Here is a 17,298-nt window from a genome sequence, read left to right on the forward strand (position 1 = left end):
CTGAATGGCAGAACGTGACCTCTGCCAACCAGTGATGCATCGTGTTGGAGTTTAAAATAAGGGTTTGACATTTTGGAAAACATGTTTATTCGCCGTCATGCTGAGAGTTAGATGACAAGATTGATACCATACTCTCATGTTTGTGCAGAAGCTGGAGCCAGTAGCCGGTTAGCTTAGCATAAAGACTGGAAACAGATGGGAAACAGCTAGCCAGTATTATTATTATTAAGCTGGAAATTAAACAGCCTGACACTTCTTATAGAATCAACAGCAGAATAAAACATCACCAAAGAACACATTAATGCAAAAAAGAGAGCTGCACAGTGTTTGCACAACGTGTGAAAATAGAGTTTGAAGAAGTCCTGATAAACCGTGAGAATGAAACCAAATGAACAGCTGCAGCAGAAAACAAGCTGCTGGAGTGTCTTTGGCCACAGGAGGGCAGAGCTCAGGGGTCATATCAATGCATGATGATAAATACTGACCTCATTGTGGGTCATGGTTAGAGTTACTGAACTTCGGTATGGTTAAAGAAAGAAGGTTGCATCTATCTTTATTAAGCAATATGCCCCACCTGGCCAGCTGGCTGCAGCAGAGGTCATGAATCCTGCCCCCGCCATGTTAGCGGATGGGACATGGGCCAAACTAAAAAGTCAAAGTACACCTCAAATACATTTTTCCCAAAGTTTAAGGTAGTTCTTATCATATTATAAGTTTAGCTTATAAGTTTGGTTTTAATTAGTTATTTGATGCTATAAAAAGGGCATCTGGCGTCATGATTGACAATAAAGAACGGTGCTTTCAAATGGGGTCGTGTTTACCGCACTCACGAGACAAGTCCATATGAATGCCCCTTCTTGTGGTATTCACGACCTAATATTATTATTCTCGTAATATTACGACTTTTTTCTCATAATATTACGACTTTTTTGTCGTAAAGTTATGACTTTATTCTCGTAATATTACGACTTTTTTCTAGTAAAGTTATGACTTTATTCTCATAATATTACGACTTTATTCTCATAATATTACGACTTTTTTTCTTGTAAAGTTATGACTTTATTCTCGTAATATTACGACTTTTTTCTCATAAAGTTATGACTTTATTCTCGTAATATTACGACTTTTTTTCTTGTAAAGTTATGACTTTATTCTCGTAATATTACGACTTTTTTGTCATAAAGTTATGACTTTATTCTCATAATATTATGACTTTATTCTCGTAATATTACGACTTTTTTTCTTGTAAAGTTATGAGTTTATTCTGTAAATCTCAGATGTTTTTTCCCTCAATGTGGTCCTAATACTCCGTAGTGCATTGTCTCTTGGTCCCTCACTGCATTAGACTTATATACTGTATACTTAGACTATAAACTGTGTTACCTTCATCACAATGATCACATGTTTTGCAGCTCCAGACAGATTTTTTGTTTTTCCTAAATGTCTCTTCTGATAGTAAAGGTTGTGACCCCTGACCTAAATGATGTCAAAACGTCAACATGGCAGCTCCAGTAACAGGGATACTTTGGCTTCACTTTTGATACACATGGAAGGAAGAGGAGACGCGTCTTTCATCTATATGGACAAACTAGAAAACTTTGAGGAGCGCAGTGTGATGGAGAGACCGAGGAGAGACCGAGGAGAGACAGAGGAGAGACCGAGGAGAGACAGAGGAGAGACCGAGGAGAGACAGAGGAGAGACCGAGGAGAGACAGAGGAGAGACAGAGGAGAGACCGAGGAGAGACCGAGTGGACACTAACGAGGTGCAGAGATATGATTAGCTAAAGGTAGCTCTGCAGAGCTTTGAGAGTGAGCAGAGACACCTGCAGCAGATTAAGGAGGACGTCACGTCACGGTGCACCAGAATGACGCTCAGACAGGTGAGTAACTTCATTTAACAACAGCTCATGTATCCAGTTCTCTGGCATAAGTAATGCTCCATAAATCTCACTGTGTGCTGCAGGACAGCAGAGTAACGGTGTGTGCATCGTGTGAGCACTACACCTGTAGAAACTGTGCAGCTCTCTTTGAGCTCTAATGGGCCTGAACATGCTGCTGTGTTGCTCTGATTCTGTAAGAACTGTCAGGCTTTAATTCAGTTAGAATGTAGGCTAATTATCTCCCCTGAATATTAATGTTATTCTGTGTTATATCATTAAAAAAAGCATGTCATTGAATGCCAGATAACAAAAGATATTCCAAACTTTTGAGTGGGGATAATCTCAGAAACTAGTCCAGATGGTGAAGTGAATGAAACACAATGTTAAATCTGTCCCACAGATTTGTTAGGGCTGTTAAGAGTTCAATAAAGCAAAATCTAAAAAAGGACAGACTCAGTGGATTACTTGGCTGAGTTGAGGATCCCTGTGAAGAAGGAAATCAGAGTGACTCAACAAATATTGCAGGAATTCTTAATAAAAATATGCAGCATACCTCCATCCTATGACGATGGATGCAAACTGAACCGTTTTAAGAACTCGTTTGTGTCCACCTCGATCTCAATTTAAAATTTTAAATAATGTTTCTTGAGGCAGAGGGTTGTGCAACAGCCTCATGGTGTTCTTCTTATTCTTATTTGTATCTATCTATCTATCTATCTATTTTGTTTTTAGATAGTTCTTGTGCAATATGAGTAATGTGCAATATATGTTGTTTCTCTGTTTACATTGTTTGTGTTTCTCTGTTTCCATGTGGATTGTTGTTTCTATTTATTGATGCTGCTGTGGAGGCAGCTGATGGTGAGCAGCACTGAGTCCAAAACTAATTTCCCTAAGGGGACATTAAAGTGTATCGTATCGTATCGTATCGTATCGTATCGTATCGTATCGTATCGTATCGTATCGTATCGTATCGTATCGTATGGCCGTGCCATAACCCCAAAACAGCACAGTTAGAACAATTAACAGATCGAAAAATACTATATCAAATTTAATTTAACTAAAGGGATTAACCATTTTGTTATTTATGAACTAAAATACCATACACTTCCTGATTACAGTAAGAAAATGTAAACATTGGCATTTAGGCGCTGAACCAACATGTGATGGGCTTACACCATTATTTTATGCAATTTAAGCTTCAGTAGTTAGAATATATATTTTTGGCATCATTAAATAACCCTCATTTAAATCATTATGTCTTAAAAGTTGTAAAGTTCACTAATATACAACCATTTACAGAGTTGTTTTGAACGTGCATCAGACCCACGGGACTGCGGTGCCCTGCACGCTCGCTCGATCCAGTCAACCGCTCGCTCTATCGATCCAAAACACTGTCCAAGTCTCTATAGTGATCTAACAAGTGTTCACTTTATAGATATTTGCAATAGTCATTCCACAGTAATAAGTAATAAGATCAGAACATAAAAAGGTATAAAACTAGTCAGAAACTAGCGCCAAGTAGGCTATTTGCAAAAATTGCTGTTTGCCAATAGCGTTAGCTGCTTGGTAGTCTTCTTAACAGGCTTCACAAACACGTACAGTATGTACTTCCAGCTGCAGCCCTGCTAGCCTAGCTCTCATGTTATTCATGACGTGATGCTCCGGCCTCGTCTGACCCAGTTTGCCCTCTGGGCCGGCTTCCCAACGGTCACACCGGGGCGTCTCAAAAGCATAAGGATGGTTTGTTTCTTCTTGTTTTTTCCAACATATTTTCATTATTTTTTCCAACAGAAGGCTCACAGTTCTGTTCTGTTATGTTCATCAGTTATTAGATACAGTCTGACCCCCCTTCCCACCAAAACATACAGTAGTTAATATGACTGTAAAAATAAATCAAAAAGAAAAGACAATAGAAATAGCAGTCTATATCATAGAGTAAAGTATATTGTCCTCAGACTCTCATCGATAGTGAATAGTGAATAGTGAATGGTTGGTTTTTTTTAACACTCTGGCCAAACCAAACTGAATGAAGTTGACATTGCATTTCCTAGAAGTTGGGGAGGAGATGGATGAGAGGAAAGCACGGACAGGAAAAGGGAGGAAGAAAAGGAGGCAGAGGGAGAAGGAGGTGAAGCTCGGGGTGGTTATGTGGTAAAGAAAAAAACGATGACCTTGACTGTTTCTCTGCAGCTGGTCTGTAGATTGACTCACCGGATGTAGACTGCGGGTGTAAGTCTGCCGTCAGCCGCCGATTTCAGCCGGCATTCTCGCTATCTATTTTGCAGAAAGACACCGTCGCTGCAGGGGGCTTAGCGTCGCCTGAAACGATTGGTTTTAAAGAAATATAAACAAGCCAGTTTTTTTTCTCCTCTAGCAGAATGCTAATGTGTGGAGCCAGACCTTTTCTTTAGCGCTGACGCAGCGCTCTGGAGATCAGTCTGGCTATGCGACGCTACTACTGCCTCTGTAATAAATAACTTGAGTGAGGTTAAATTGCGAGCATCCGATTGCTGCTGTCGCCGCTGCAACAGTTCTCGTTGATGCTGCTGCTGCTGTCAGAGCTTGTGGGAAAGAGCTGAAGTCTAATGTGAGAGGTTGCTGGCTGCGGTTGTCCCTTTGTTTACTGTTGTTTAGTCTGGTATTTATAGGTACAGTGCTGCCTGTTTCAGCTAATTATACTGTGGACGCCATAGGGATGATTGCAGTAATGACTGGTTGGCTTTCCAAAGCATTCAGAGCTGTTTTCCCTCTCTGGTCATTCTGCTATGGGACACAATCGGGGTATTTACGCTTGAGAGTGTATGTTTTCGTGTATATGCCTCCGCCTGCGTGCATGCACATGTGTATTTCCCTGTTTGTGATCACTTTGGTGTGGCTCCCTGTGGCATTTTTTTCACAATAAAGGAACATATTTCATTCTCAGCTATGTAACTGACGGGGGCCAAGGTCTCCTGCTACCTCACACAGCTCACTTAACATGCAGACACAGAGCCCAGGAATGTTCTTTAATCAACCTTAATTATAGTTTCCCAGATTCTGATGCTCCCAGGTCAGCTGTTAATCCAGGCTTCTGGTTCAAAAGTTCAGAGTTGTTTTGTTCAGACAGCGATGGTCTCTCTCAACACCTCTTGCGTAATACTTACCAACTTAAACGCCGATGCAACTCACATCCATCACATGGCCGTCATCTGCGCATATCAACGCCTCGCTAACCTAGGCTGATGTTAATCATGAGCAATGCTTGACTTTGAAATGCCCTCTCCGTGTTTTGGTGCATGTCTGAGAGATTCAACCAATAAAAGTCTTGAGTATTCTCGGCATGTAGTTTTATGTTTTTGTGGTGTTGCTGGTTTGCAGGAGAATGCAGACACCGACTGGTTAGATCTCTCAGAGCGACTGGTGTCTGTGTTGTGCACCAGTCTGTCTCACACTTGCATGTAAACAACAAAGATTTCTGATCCAGGCACACAGAGAGGAATATGGAGAGCTCATTGAGTAAAGCCTGAGAGATAATTCAGCCCAGATCCTGTCACACACACACACACACACACACACACACACACACACACACGCACATGTGCAGCGGGGATGTTATAGGCATAGTTTGGAACTACAGCTGACACGTTTTCAAAACACTGCGTGCCGGGTTGAGAGTGCGCTGGATGGGTCAGGGAGGTTTGACAGGAGAAAAACAGTCTGGTTGTGAGCTGCAGATACACATCTCATCTTGTCTGACTGTCCACAGACTCACGACCTCAAGAGGCTTCATGTTTATACATGAACACTTCGGTCTGAAACAATTTAGTGAAGGGAAGTGAAGCGCTGCAGAATTTGTGGAAAATCAGACATAAGCTGCCACTGTAGATCAGCAACATCTCCATTCTAACTGGAAAAGGTTTTAGCTATAATAACTGTGTGGTCTGACCAAAATAATGTTAAGAGAACCATCAGATTACAGACTTTAAAGAGGACCTGTTGGGCTTATTTTCAGGTTTCATACTTGTATTTTGGGTTTCTGCTGGAATATGTTGACATGCTTTAATGTTCAAAAACATGACATGTTTTTAACCCTCTTGTCTGAAGCGCTCCGTTTGAGCTCCTGCCCGCCCCGGCTTTGTCTACCGCTAGGCAGGTATTATGCAAATGTGTTACTTGGTGATAGGGATGCACCGATACCGATGCCAGTATCGGGTATCGGGTCCGATACTGTGCTCATGTACTCGTACTCGTAAAACGGCTCCGATACAACGGCACTGATATCACTTTACGGCAGCGTGGCGTTAACCTCTCGTCACCATCTTTCAGATCCTATCGCATGCGCACGCTCCACCTCCCCGACGGTGCGGGCGAGACGGGCCGGTGGTGCGCCCGACCCCGCAGGGCCGGGATCCCACCTCAGCCGGCGCGCGCCGGCCCTCACTTTATTTGTTCCACGAAGTCTTGCTTGCACCCTCTCCTTGGTCCGTGTTTCAAGACGTGTTGGGTGGATTGCCGACATCGCCGCAGACCCCTGGCTCCTTTTACGTGGGCCAAGCCCCGCCCTGGGGGCACGACGCGGTTGGGGCGCACTAAGGACAGTCCACCCAGTGACACTTTGTCCACAGCCCCGGGAAACACCTTCGCCCCGAGCCTTTCCAAGCCGACCTAGAGCCGGTCGCGGCGCACCGCCTCGTATGTGGGACTCCCCAGCCCCAGGTATCGGTGCATCCCTACTTGGTGACATCACCACGTTATACGGAAGAAAAGGCGGGACTTCAAGCGAGGCGTTTCAGGCATTTCAGAGAGGAGAGTAACTCCCTTTGGCCTGGGCTCTGTAACTTTACAGACCTTTTACATGCATAAAAAAACAATGTAACACACTGAAGGAAGAAACACAAAAAACAACAATAATGTTTTATAGTCGATATGAGAAAAACAAGAGTTGAATATATATATATATATATAAAATACAGCCTATAAAAGCGTATCAAAAAGCAGAGCTACTTAAGAAAAAACTATACTAAACTATAATAAACGTTAATACAGGTGCTGTGTGGTGCGGGGAAACCTGTATTATGAACATTCAATTAATTTTTGATAGTAAAGATAGCCTTTCACCGATGACTAATCCATCTATTCACAATCATTTATCCATAATTTAGCCTGAATTCTTTTGTTTCTGTCTATGTGATGCATATCTGTGGCATTTCTGTTCTGCTTACTGGCCAAGATATACGCTGACACCAGTGTGATAAATTAGCCGATAATATCTGCCTGGCCGATGAATCAGTGGGGCTCTAGTGAGCAACTCAATGTGCATATGAAGCTAAGAAATCCGACTTAGGGACTGTGATTTGATGACAGCTTTGACAAGGAATTAGGAGTAGAGAGACAAATGAGTTGGGTGGGTTTCATAGAGACTTTCAGCCAGTGCGTGTGTGCGTGTGTGTGTGTGTGTGTGTGCGTGTGTGCGTGTGAGTGTGTGTGTGTGTGTGTGTGTGTGTGTGTGTGTGTGTGTGTGCGTGCGTGTGCGTGCGTGCGGTTGGAAGGCGTTTGTCTCTGAATATCGATCACTATATTGATCAGAGCAACATCTGACAGCTGCCTCTCTGTGGCCGGCCGCTGCTTTCATTTCTTCCTTTCATTATGCAGCCTTTGTTGCTTCATCGTGTACTACTTCTTATCTCGCTCGGCTCATTATGTCCCGCAGCGATCCTCAAGGCGATAGCGTGAACGAGTGCATCCTGTGTGTTTGCACGAGAGCGCTTGTACTACTTATTGTATTCACCGTGCTAACACGCCTTCACACAGCCTGCAACAAGCAGTTTAAACTTGACATAATATTGCCCCGCCACATCTTCTGCTATAAAACAGGACCAAGCTCATCAACAAATGAGATCACCGCTTGACTTATTATTCTGTTCAAATAACACATCATTGAGTCTTTGGCGAGGCATCAGCTTCTGCTTCACAAGCAATGAGCATCCAACCTGGATACCGCTGCCTGGTGTTCTGACTGATGGGACATGTCTGGTATGCTGGCAAAGGATGATGCCAAGTGAGGTTCTCACATTCCCCTCCGGGCGCTGCCAATCACTCTGATGCCGTGTTGGTAAATTTAAGCCCAACCGAGCCCGTCTCTGGAGATCCGGCATTAAAGAGACGAGTACACAACATCTAGCACACAGTACACAGCACCTAATGGCATTGATGCTATTGATGATATTGTTGATGATGATATTGAGGATGTTGTTGATGTTGATAATGATGATGATGACACTTACTCACGTTGTTCCCTCCTATCTAGATCCCTGCTTGTGTTGTACGAATTCCCAGATGTACGTCACTTTGGACAAAAGCGTATTGTAGAATTGTACTTTAATGTATACTATGGGTGATTATAAGACATGGTAAGCCTGCTTACCACACTTATATTTCTGTTTTATTTGCTCCCCAGTCTGATTCACACCTCCGGGGTCGGGAATGCAGCTGAAGTGATATTATAAGTTAATTTACGCATTCACACGCCGGCAATCTTTTGCCAGCTGTCCTTCCTGCATTTGGCAGCTTCAACTGTGCTACTTCTAGCTTGGATTATGTGTTTAACTTCTTCGTATTTGTCTAATCTTATAGTTTGCTCTTCGTTTGTATAATATGCCGCTCTGCTGACAGTAGACTTGTCCATGTTTGTGATTGGTCATATGCAGCAAACACCGCCCCTTTTAAGTGAATGTGTTCATAGCCAGATTGAGAAACCTCTTGGTTGATTTACCGAGTTGATAACCACCGCCGCAGGACCGCTTAGCGAGATAGCGGTTGTTAGGGTTAGTTAAACTAGATAACGAGAAGATACCCAGGGTATGGGCCTCTGGTCTGCAGTACAGGGAAAGGTTAGCGGCAGATTGTTGTTGTTGCGCTGTTTTCTTCATCACTTGGAGCGAAGGGAAGGGAAGGGAAGGGAAGGGAAGGGAGGGCATTATCGATGTGTTAAACCAACTTTGTCAAGAAGGGATTGACAAATAATTTGCTGAGAGAAGGAGCTATTGCGAGAGACGGAAGGAGGGGAAGAGCCGAGGTGAGAAGAGATAATGATGCAGCTGGCGTGTGAGCCCCGGAGAATTCTGGGAAAAGCGCCTTTTTGTGTCCTGTGGCAGCCGAGATCACGTGACGGCTCTGTTGTCATGAGAAACGTGCCCCGTATCGATGAGTGATTTCCTCCTCCTTTGTTTGTCTTAGATGCGTTAGTTAGTTGCGTTCATAGTGAGTGTAACACAGCTGTTTGTGTGTGAGCATGCAATGTGTGGAATTCTTTGAAAGCCAGCAGACTCACAGATGGACACTTTATGGCTGTATATTAACTTCCTTGGGAGCTGATGCCAGCCCTCTTAATTCCCCACTACAGTCCCCCTGTGTCAGATGTTGCTTCAGCTGGTAATAAGCAGCTTGGAGTGCTCTCTTTTTGAATATGTTTTAAGCTAAAAACATACCTTTCAGGTGACTGTTTCACCACTGCAGATGGTAAAGAGGATAGCACACCTGCAAATTAGCTCAGCAGAGGCACGGCGGAAAGCAACAGTCTCCAGAAAATCCACATTTCCTCCCAGCGCTGCACAGAAGCCTGTGTAACAGACAGCAGAGAGGTGGTAAATGTCTGTTGTGTAAGCAGCGGGAGCCTTTGAACTACCTCCTCCTGTTACAAAACCAGTGGGGGCACCTGTACTCGCTGCCCCGCCATCTCTTTAACCCGCGCCTGGTGACACCTGAGTGTTTGTTGTCAGAAATCAGTCTATTAGTTTGACCCCTGCGCCTGTTCTCGCAGAAATGGCAGCCTTTTTCCTTCCTGTCGCTGCTCGGCCCTGCGGCTCCGCGGCTCCCCGCCGCCAGCAGAAATGAACACTGAGACGGCTCGCTCTGTTCCTCTGACCTCCAAAAAAGTTGAAAGAGAGATGCCACCGGGCGCGGAGTCAGAGCGGAGGATGACGGATGGCTCTAAGCAGTCTAACAGTGTTGCCCTCCTCTACGGAAAGAGAACAAATATCTGCCAGCGCTGAATGATGTGCGCGGCCTCTTGCTCCCATCATACGGGGCGCCAGGTTCTCTCATGTGGCTCTCCTTCGGATGGAACTGTACACCCAGAGAAAGAGAGAGACGTGTGGACAAATAGCACGACTGAGAGGGATGTGGAGACTTAGAGGGAGAGGGAGATGGCACAAAAAGCAGAAGAAAATGCAGCAGGGCCGGAGGATGGTTAGTGTGACATTGAGAGGCAGAGAAGAGCGACTCAGCTCCGTCACACAGACGCTCCACGGCTTCTTCTTTACGTTGACACGCGGAGGCAGGTAACATCTCCTAAATGTCATTTTACCATGACACCACTGCAAAGATTTGGTTCCTGCACAAACACTAAACTGAACTACAGTTATATTATCATCTTTTCTACGCTACATCTCTTAATCTATACCCAGGCCACAATCTTTGATCTATATTTTAGACGGGCAGAGTCCGTGTCCAGAATAGATAACGGTATCACAAACTTGGCACTCCCGTCTCGTAAAGCCTGGCAACTTCTTTCATAAATTATTGCACGGCGGGGCGAGCCGTGGCCCTGAGGGGTTTTGGAGGAGACCTTTAGCTGAGCTGAGTCTGCTTTACACCTGTAATATAAATTAAGCACAGGCAGAGGAGGGGGAGGGGAAGAGGAAGGGATGGACACCTGAACCTCCATGAAGCCGGAGCTGCAACCTGGCTTTCCCATCTCATGATTTATCACCTCTGGATGGAGCAAGCAAAGTTTTGAATCCCAAAGTCCTCCTCCGGTGACCTTATGGACAATTTTCAAACAAGCAAATTGTCAGTTTACTTGGCAAAGAGGGACCATGAAATCCTGCCCGACTACCCCGCTGCACATCTGAACTTCATTATGCTCGGGCTTTTGACTGCTGGAGATTATCTCACATTGCTGTTTGAGATGGACTATTTACAGAGGAGCTCAAATATTTAAATAAGGTGATGAGGAGGATCTCTATGGATTATATTTAAATTTTCATTTCTATTGGATATGTCTCCATCATCCCGTTGTTGACAAAAAACCGAGAGCGGACTTAAAAAGTTTTGCTGGTAATAATAATTTTGGCCGTCAGATTCGTAGCTGTTGTTGATTTTCATTCCAGACCGATTGAGTGTGAATCTTTCAACAACACGAGCAGAGCACTTGGACAACAGCAGGATTTTTCTATTATGGGACACAAACCAGAAGGGCTTGTTGTGAAAGTTACCTTCTGCTCACGAGCATGCTCGTCCTGGACAACCAGACTGTTGTTGTACTGGCGACAAGAAGTTTAGCCTTCCTGCTTCAAAACACAAACACACACGCGTAAAGAATGTTTAGCATCTGTCACTGTTACATGTTTTATGTAAATTTATAATTTACATTGTCAGTATATTTATAACATACTAGGGATGCTAATTTTGAAAAACAAATCTTAACCGATCTCTGCATGCAGCGGTGCGCCAGCTGCAGTGTATGAGCAGACAACTGAGTCTCCAGTTCACCGTCCGGGAGCGTTAACTCAGCAGCTACGATGCTGCGTGTAGTGTTGCGGACATGCAGCCACTTTCCCAATGAAAGTCTCCACCGCACATTTAGTTCAGTTTAGCAGGTTGTCAGCTGTGTGTCTGCCCGGCGTAACGATGCTCTGTCTGTCCAAAATAACGATAGCGATTGTCCGACAGAGTGTGGTTTTGTGCTACATTAGCATCTGTTGCTCTGTGCTGGTAGCTTGGTGCTCGCCGCCGCCCTGTCACTGCGGCGTAACTTTTGCGAGTGTCCAACAGACCGTGTGTGTGGCGGCGGGGATCGTGGGTTTGTCAGTGGCGTTCTAGCTGTGAACGTAGGTGTAGCAGACAGTGTGTGTGCAGTTTATTTGTCGGTGAATAAATGCTACAACTCCTCCGCTCTGCTCAAGCCATGGACGTATGAAGAGAACCGGATCCAGCGTTGGAGGCGGGGCTCCGTTTATTCCTATTAAAGTTGCTCAGTGGTGCATGAAGCCTAAGTGGCTCGACTTCCGTCTGGAAAAGTACCCGGATGGAACATGCGAGGTAGCGTCCACTCGGTCACATGACTCGGACAGGGGGTCCCAACGTCACGCCGTCGTCACGGCTTGCCGCTCAGCTTTTTAATTAATTATTAATATTTCTTTTAACTGTTTTAACCGATAGCGTTAATCGGTTAAAATGCTTAATGTTGGTTAACGGTTAAACAGTTAACTATTAACATCCCTAGTTGTATCACAAACAGACAATTTATAGCACGGGTTGCCAGATCCAGTCAGTGAGCACTGGTTTTAGTAGAGGTCTTTGTGCAGACATGATGGCACCAAACCTGGTGAACTTCAGTGCCGACAAGACTTCAACGAATGTGGCTTTTGTTCGCCAATACATTGTTATATAGTATATAGCATAAAATAAAGCATGTTATAGCACCCCCTGAAAGAATGAATTGCGATTCTACATTTCTGTTTGTGTACAGATTAAAGTATTCAGATATGATGTTTTCATAATAAGTGATCTTTAGGGGTGCTGACAGGTGTATTTTTTAACTTTAGAGAGCCGTTACAGCCTGCTTCAAGTGTTTATGCTAAGCTAGGCTAATTGCTTCACAGCTCTAGCAATCACATTTCTCAAAATGAACTGTTCCTCTAGATATGAGCTCACAGCAACTGGAGCCAAGGGATCAACAGCAGTGTTAGGACCTCTAAGTCTGTTTTTATTACATTTCAGTTTGACCTCATGTGGATGTTCTCACCCTTGGGAATTTTTTTTTTTCTCAGGCCTTCAAGTCCAAAGTCAAGTTCAGGCATGTTGAAGCTGGCGAAACCGTTTTAATTGAGCGGGGAGAAGCTCTCCAGAATGACATGTCTACAAAGTGTTTGACTCATCAAGTTACACGCAATAACATCAGGACAGACCGGACAGGATATTGGCTTCTTAAATCTGATGTTAAGAGTGTGAGGGGGAGAAAAATGGGAGAAATTTGTCTGAGTCATGGCCCTCTTTTCTCCCCTCCGCCCCGCTGTGGATGTTTGCTCATCGTGGAAGAAACAATCAGCAATTCTGGAAGCTTCCACCGGCCCCATTAAAAAATCATGAATCAATTTGAGCTTGTTCAAAATTTCAAACAGAGCTTTCATTAAAAATTCACTGGGACCTCTCTGTCTGTCGCTTGTAAATACATCATTGGTATTGCTGTGGCTGATGAGGGCTGCCTCAGAATGAGCCCACTGCTTATGTGCTTGATCTTTGACTTTGGTGTCAAGGGCAAAGTCGTAGGTTTGGTTCACATAAGGTCTTCCCCGGGGGGGGTGTACTGTTAGCAAAACAGCAACTTTTCAAAACACATTCAACCGCTGCATTGCTATATGTATATGTATTCGCACTAGGGCTGGGGCGCTTCGTTGACATAATCATCGATTACAAAAATACGGCGATTAGCATAACGTGCGACGCAAGAATGACTGCGCCCGGTCAAAGCATGGATTCCCCCCAGAGAACAAGCTGCACGATCCTCTAAAGTGTGGAAGTGTTTTAGACAGAGACCCAACGATGTGGTGCTCTGTAAACGCTTGCAGCAAGACACTACGGTGTCCATGATATATCAGGATTTAGGGCTGCAGCTAATGATTGTTTTCATTGTCGATTAATCTGTCGATTATTTACTCGGTTAATCGATTAGTTGTTTGGTCTATAAAATGTAAGAGAATGATGAAGAAAATGTCAGGATGACGTCCTCAAATGTCTTGTTTTGTCCACAACTCAAAGATATTCAGTTTACTGTCATAGAGGAGGAAAGAAACCAGAAAATATTCACATTTAAGAAGCTGGAATCAGAGAATTGTGATATTTTTTTTCTTAAAAATGACTCAAACCGATTGATCGATTATCAAAATAGTTGGTGAATAATTTAATATTTAAAGGGGCTCTATGTAAGAATCAGAAACTGCTTGTTAACAGTGACACCTGTGGCCGTTAAGTCAATGCCTGTTAGCACCCTGTTGCTCGCACTACCTAGACGCAAGCGAGCCTCGGTGAGGCGACACACAAGACTGAACGGGATCGTCATGCATCATGTTGATTAACGTTAGCAACATTAGCGGCTAAAACCACAATATCACTATATATTTCACATGTTTTGCAGTAATGTTAGCTGACCAAACAAAGGTCCCTCCACGAATGAAAGGCCTGGACGATTCTAGTCCCCCCTCCCGACGTCGGTCACATTCCTGTTTTGCAAGACGGGCTTCACCAGATATAACTTAGTGTTTTTGTGCTTCCGTGGAGTTTGTGTTGGAGTCTGAGTTGTGGTGGGGGCTGGTTGTTAGTTGGTGTTAGCGGACTCCATTTCTAACCAAACATTAGCCACACTATTAGCCCCGTAGCGGAGCTGAAAATAAAGACACTCGTGAGCACGCATGAAGCACATCCGTTAACTTTTCTTGTAAAAAACAGCCTGCAGAGAGGAAACCCAGGAAGTCTCATTTTTTAGGTTAGGTTACAACCTGTTCACACATTAGATAACAAACATTCATACATACAAAAACTTACACACAGTCCCTTTAACAACTAATCAATTGATTGATTGATCGTTGCAGCTCTTTTAGGATTGTCACAGGCGTGTTTCTGTTAGTAGCAGTCATTTAAAATGTTTCTTCATCACTCCCATGTTAAAAGTAATTTCTGCACCGCTGCTGCTATGGTAACGTAACGTTACACCATGCGTCATCGGACGTTGTTATTCTGCCGTTTCATATTTTCTGATTTACTTTTAGTGAGTACTGTGAGTGAGAAATGTCTAAAACTAACATTAACATTACAGACTGCTGTTACCTTTCAGTTATTCCCCTCCCCCCCCACACTGATGCAAAAATACAGTTTGTCAGTGAAAATCTAAACTGCATATTACTCCAGAGATTAAAAACCAATCCATGTCATAACCCCGTTTAAGTTTTATGTCAAGTACTAATACTGAGAGAGTAAAAATAAAGTGAAAGGGTTGCTGTGACATACAGTGAATAAATGAATCTGTGTGTCACAGCGACCCTTTTCAATTTGTATTTTTCTATTATCTTGTTGCATTTGTTTGTTTTTAAGAGATGATTGAATAAAACATTGAAAAATTAATCAGACAAGTTCTTAATATTTATTTTTTGGGCAAATTAATTGTTATAACTAACGATTATTTTCAATGTTAATTAATCTGTCGAGTTTTTCCTTTGATTAAACGATCAGTTGTTTGGTCTCAAATGTCAGAAAATGGTGAAAAATGTGGAGTCCCAAAGCCCAAGATGACGTCCTCAAATGTCTTGTTTTGTCCACAACTCCAAGATATTCAGTTTACTGTCGAAGGGGACGAAAGAAAGTAGGAAATGTTCACATTTAAGAAGCAGGAGTCAGAGAATTTGAATCAATCTTTTATCATTGAAAAACATTCTTTACTCAAATTTCTAATGGGAACAACCAGGTGTTAAAAAATGAAGTGAGCTCTGTAAGATGTAAGCACTTTCTTACCTGCAAACTCTCATCCTCTCTCTCTTGCGCTCACACACACACACACACACACACACACACACACACACACACAACCTCCCTGCTTTCCCCGGTTTCCATGGAAACCTGTGGTGAAGGAACAGAGAATTCAAGGACAGGTATGTTTGCAAATGAGAGTTCCTCGGATCATATGTCCGCCGAGCCGCTATCATCAGCCCCATCTCATCCCTCCGACACATACTTTTGTTCTCCGACACTAACAGGGGGAACGCATCTTTATAACGGAGTAAAAGTACTGGAGACGTAAACACGACACATGATGCCATTTGCGTGTTTGCCTGCTGCGAGTTTCGGTACATCTGCAGACCATGCTGTGTTTGTATGTTTGCTCTTGTGTGTGTGTGAGTGTGTGTGGCGTGCACCACGTGTTTGGCTGCCTCACGTACAAGAACAGATACAAACACAGACACGCTCCAATATGGTCCCCGATTAGGAGAGCAGACTGTCCTGTCTCCGCTCTCACCACAAAGCATGAACAACTGTCTATAAATAACCAGTTACATGAACAATATTCTTAACATGCCATGTTTTTTGGCGGAAAATCGCACATCAACAGGAAAAGAAAAAAGAGCATATCAAGGACAGTGTTTCTACATTTTCAAATCCTCCCCCAACTGCGTCTTCATCACTTTATCAGCGGGTAATGGGAACACAATATGTGACTTTAAGCGCTCTGTGACTGTGCTGTTTTCATGTCACGGAGCGCAGCGAGGATCACTTCTGTGTCTGTGATCGCTCGTCTGCTGTCCCTCACAGACGTGTGGGTGTCAGACTTTGGTAGGTTACATTCAAAATCCAGTTAAAGGTTCTTAGTTACGGCAACAAAAACAGAAATCAGTACTGTAAGCAAAGGGACTACCCACGCTCACTCCTGGGATTATTTTTAGTTGGAATATTATAGGAGACGTTGACACAGCGGCCGTCGTGTATCATAACATAGACCCGACTAATCGATGAATAAATTCAACTATTTTTATAATCAATTTTAATTGATTTAATCAATTAGTTGTTCCAGCCTTAATGGTAAATATATGTTAATGTTGGGTTTTCACAGTGAAAAAATGTTTACTTATTTATGCAATCAGAACAGTGGGATCTGCATTTTCATTTATAATGTAAAGTCCCTGTAACATCCAACATCATAGCACTACTTACTACTAATCTTTGCATGTAAACTTAGTTAAAAATAGACTGTTTTTGAGAATCGATACAGTATCAAAAAAATTATATTTGATATTTCTGATATTTTCTAACACCCCGATTTAAAACACTAATAAACTGTGATTAAAAGTGTCGGGATTCAAGAAACATGACAGCATATGCTTCTATTTTTGTCTTGTGTTTTATGTTGTTATGATACAGAAAAGCAACATATTACTACCTAACTAATTCATAATTAGTGTATTGTTTTGCGTATATGTATTTGCTCAGTGTGCCATCTCGTCGACTGCGTTGTTTTGTATCTCCCGTGTACATCCTGCATGTTACAGGCTGCACTGAAGGACATGACTCCGGGAACACACACACATGTACGAACAGGCTGTTCTGCCCCCTATAGCACAACCATACCATATGTCACCCCTGGGAGGAAAAGCCAGCTCAGGCTGCTGCCACATAAAGTGCCCTGCTTAATGCTCCAAACATCACATTTACCCATAAAACACACACACACACACGTTTTATTTACCTGTCACTGTGTGTGCATCCGCATGTGTGCATGTGTGCTCACGTGTACAGACTCCTCACACATGGATCTGCGTTTCTGTCACCTTAAAAACTTGTGAAACTAGTTAATATATTTGTGTTTATTGCTGCATGCATATCGCTGTGTTT

At 43.3% G+C, this 17,298-nt stretch overlaps 1 long non-coding RNA gene across 1 annotated transcript in view; it reads left to right on the forward strand.

The window, feature by feature from the left end:
• The first annotated feature begins 1,470 nt into the window (after positions 1-1,470).
• The window catches only part of LOC119494064, a 30,414-nt gene continuing 14,586 nt past the window's right edge, over positions 1,471-17,298 (forward strand). Inside the window, exon 1 of the long non-coding RNA XR_005208092.1 lies at positions 1,471-1,881. This is a non-coding gene — a long non-coding RNA (uncharacterized LOC119494064). The remainder of the gene's footprint in view (positions 1,882-17,298) is intronic.

Source organism: Sebastes umbrosus, chromosome 9 (assembly GCF_015220745.1).
Source record: "Sebastes umbrosus isolate fSebUmb1 chromosome 9, fSebUmb1.pri, whole genome shotgun sequence".
Lineage (NCBI taxonomy): Eukaryota > Metazoa > Chordata > Actinopteri > Perciformes > Sebastidae > Sebastes > Sebastes umbrosus.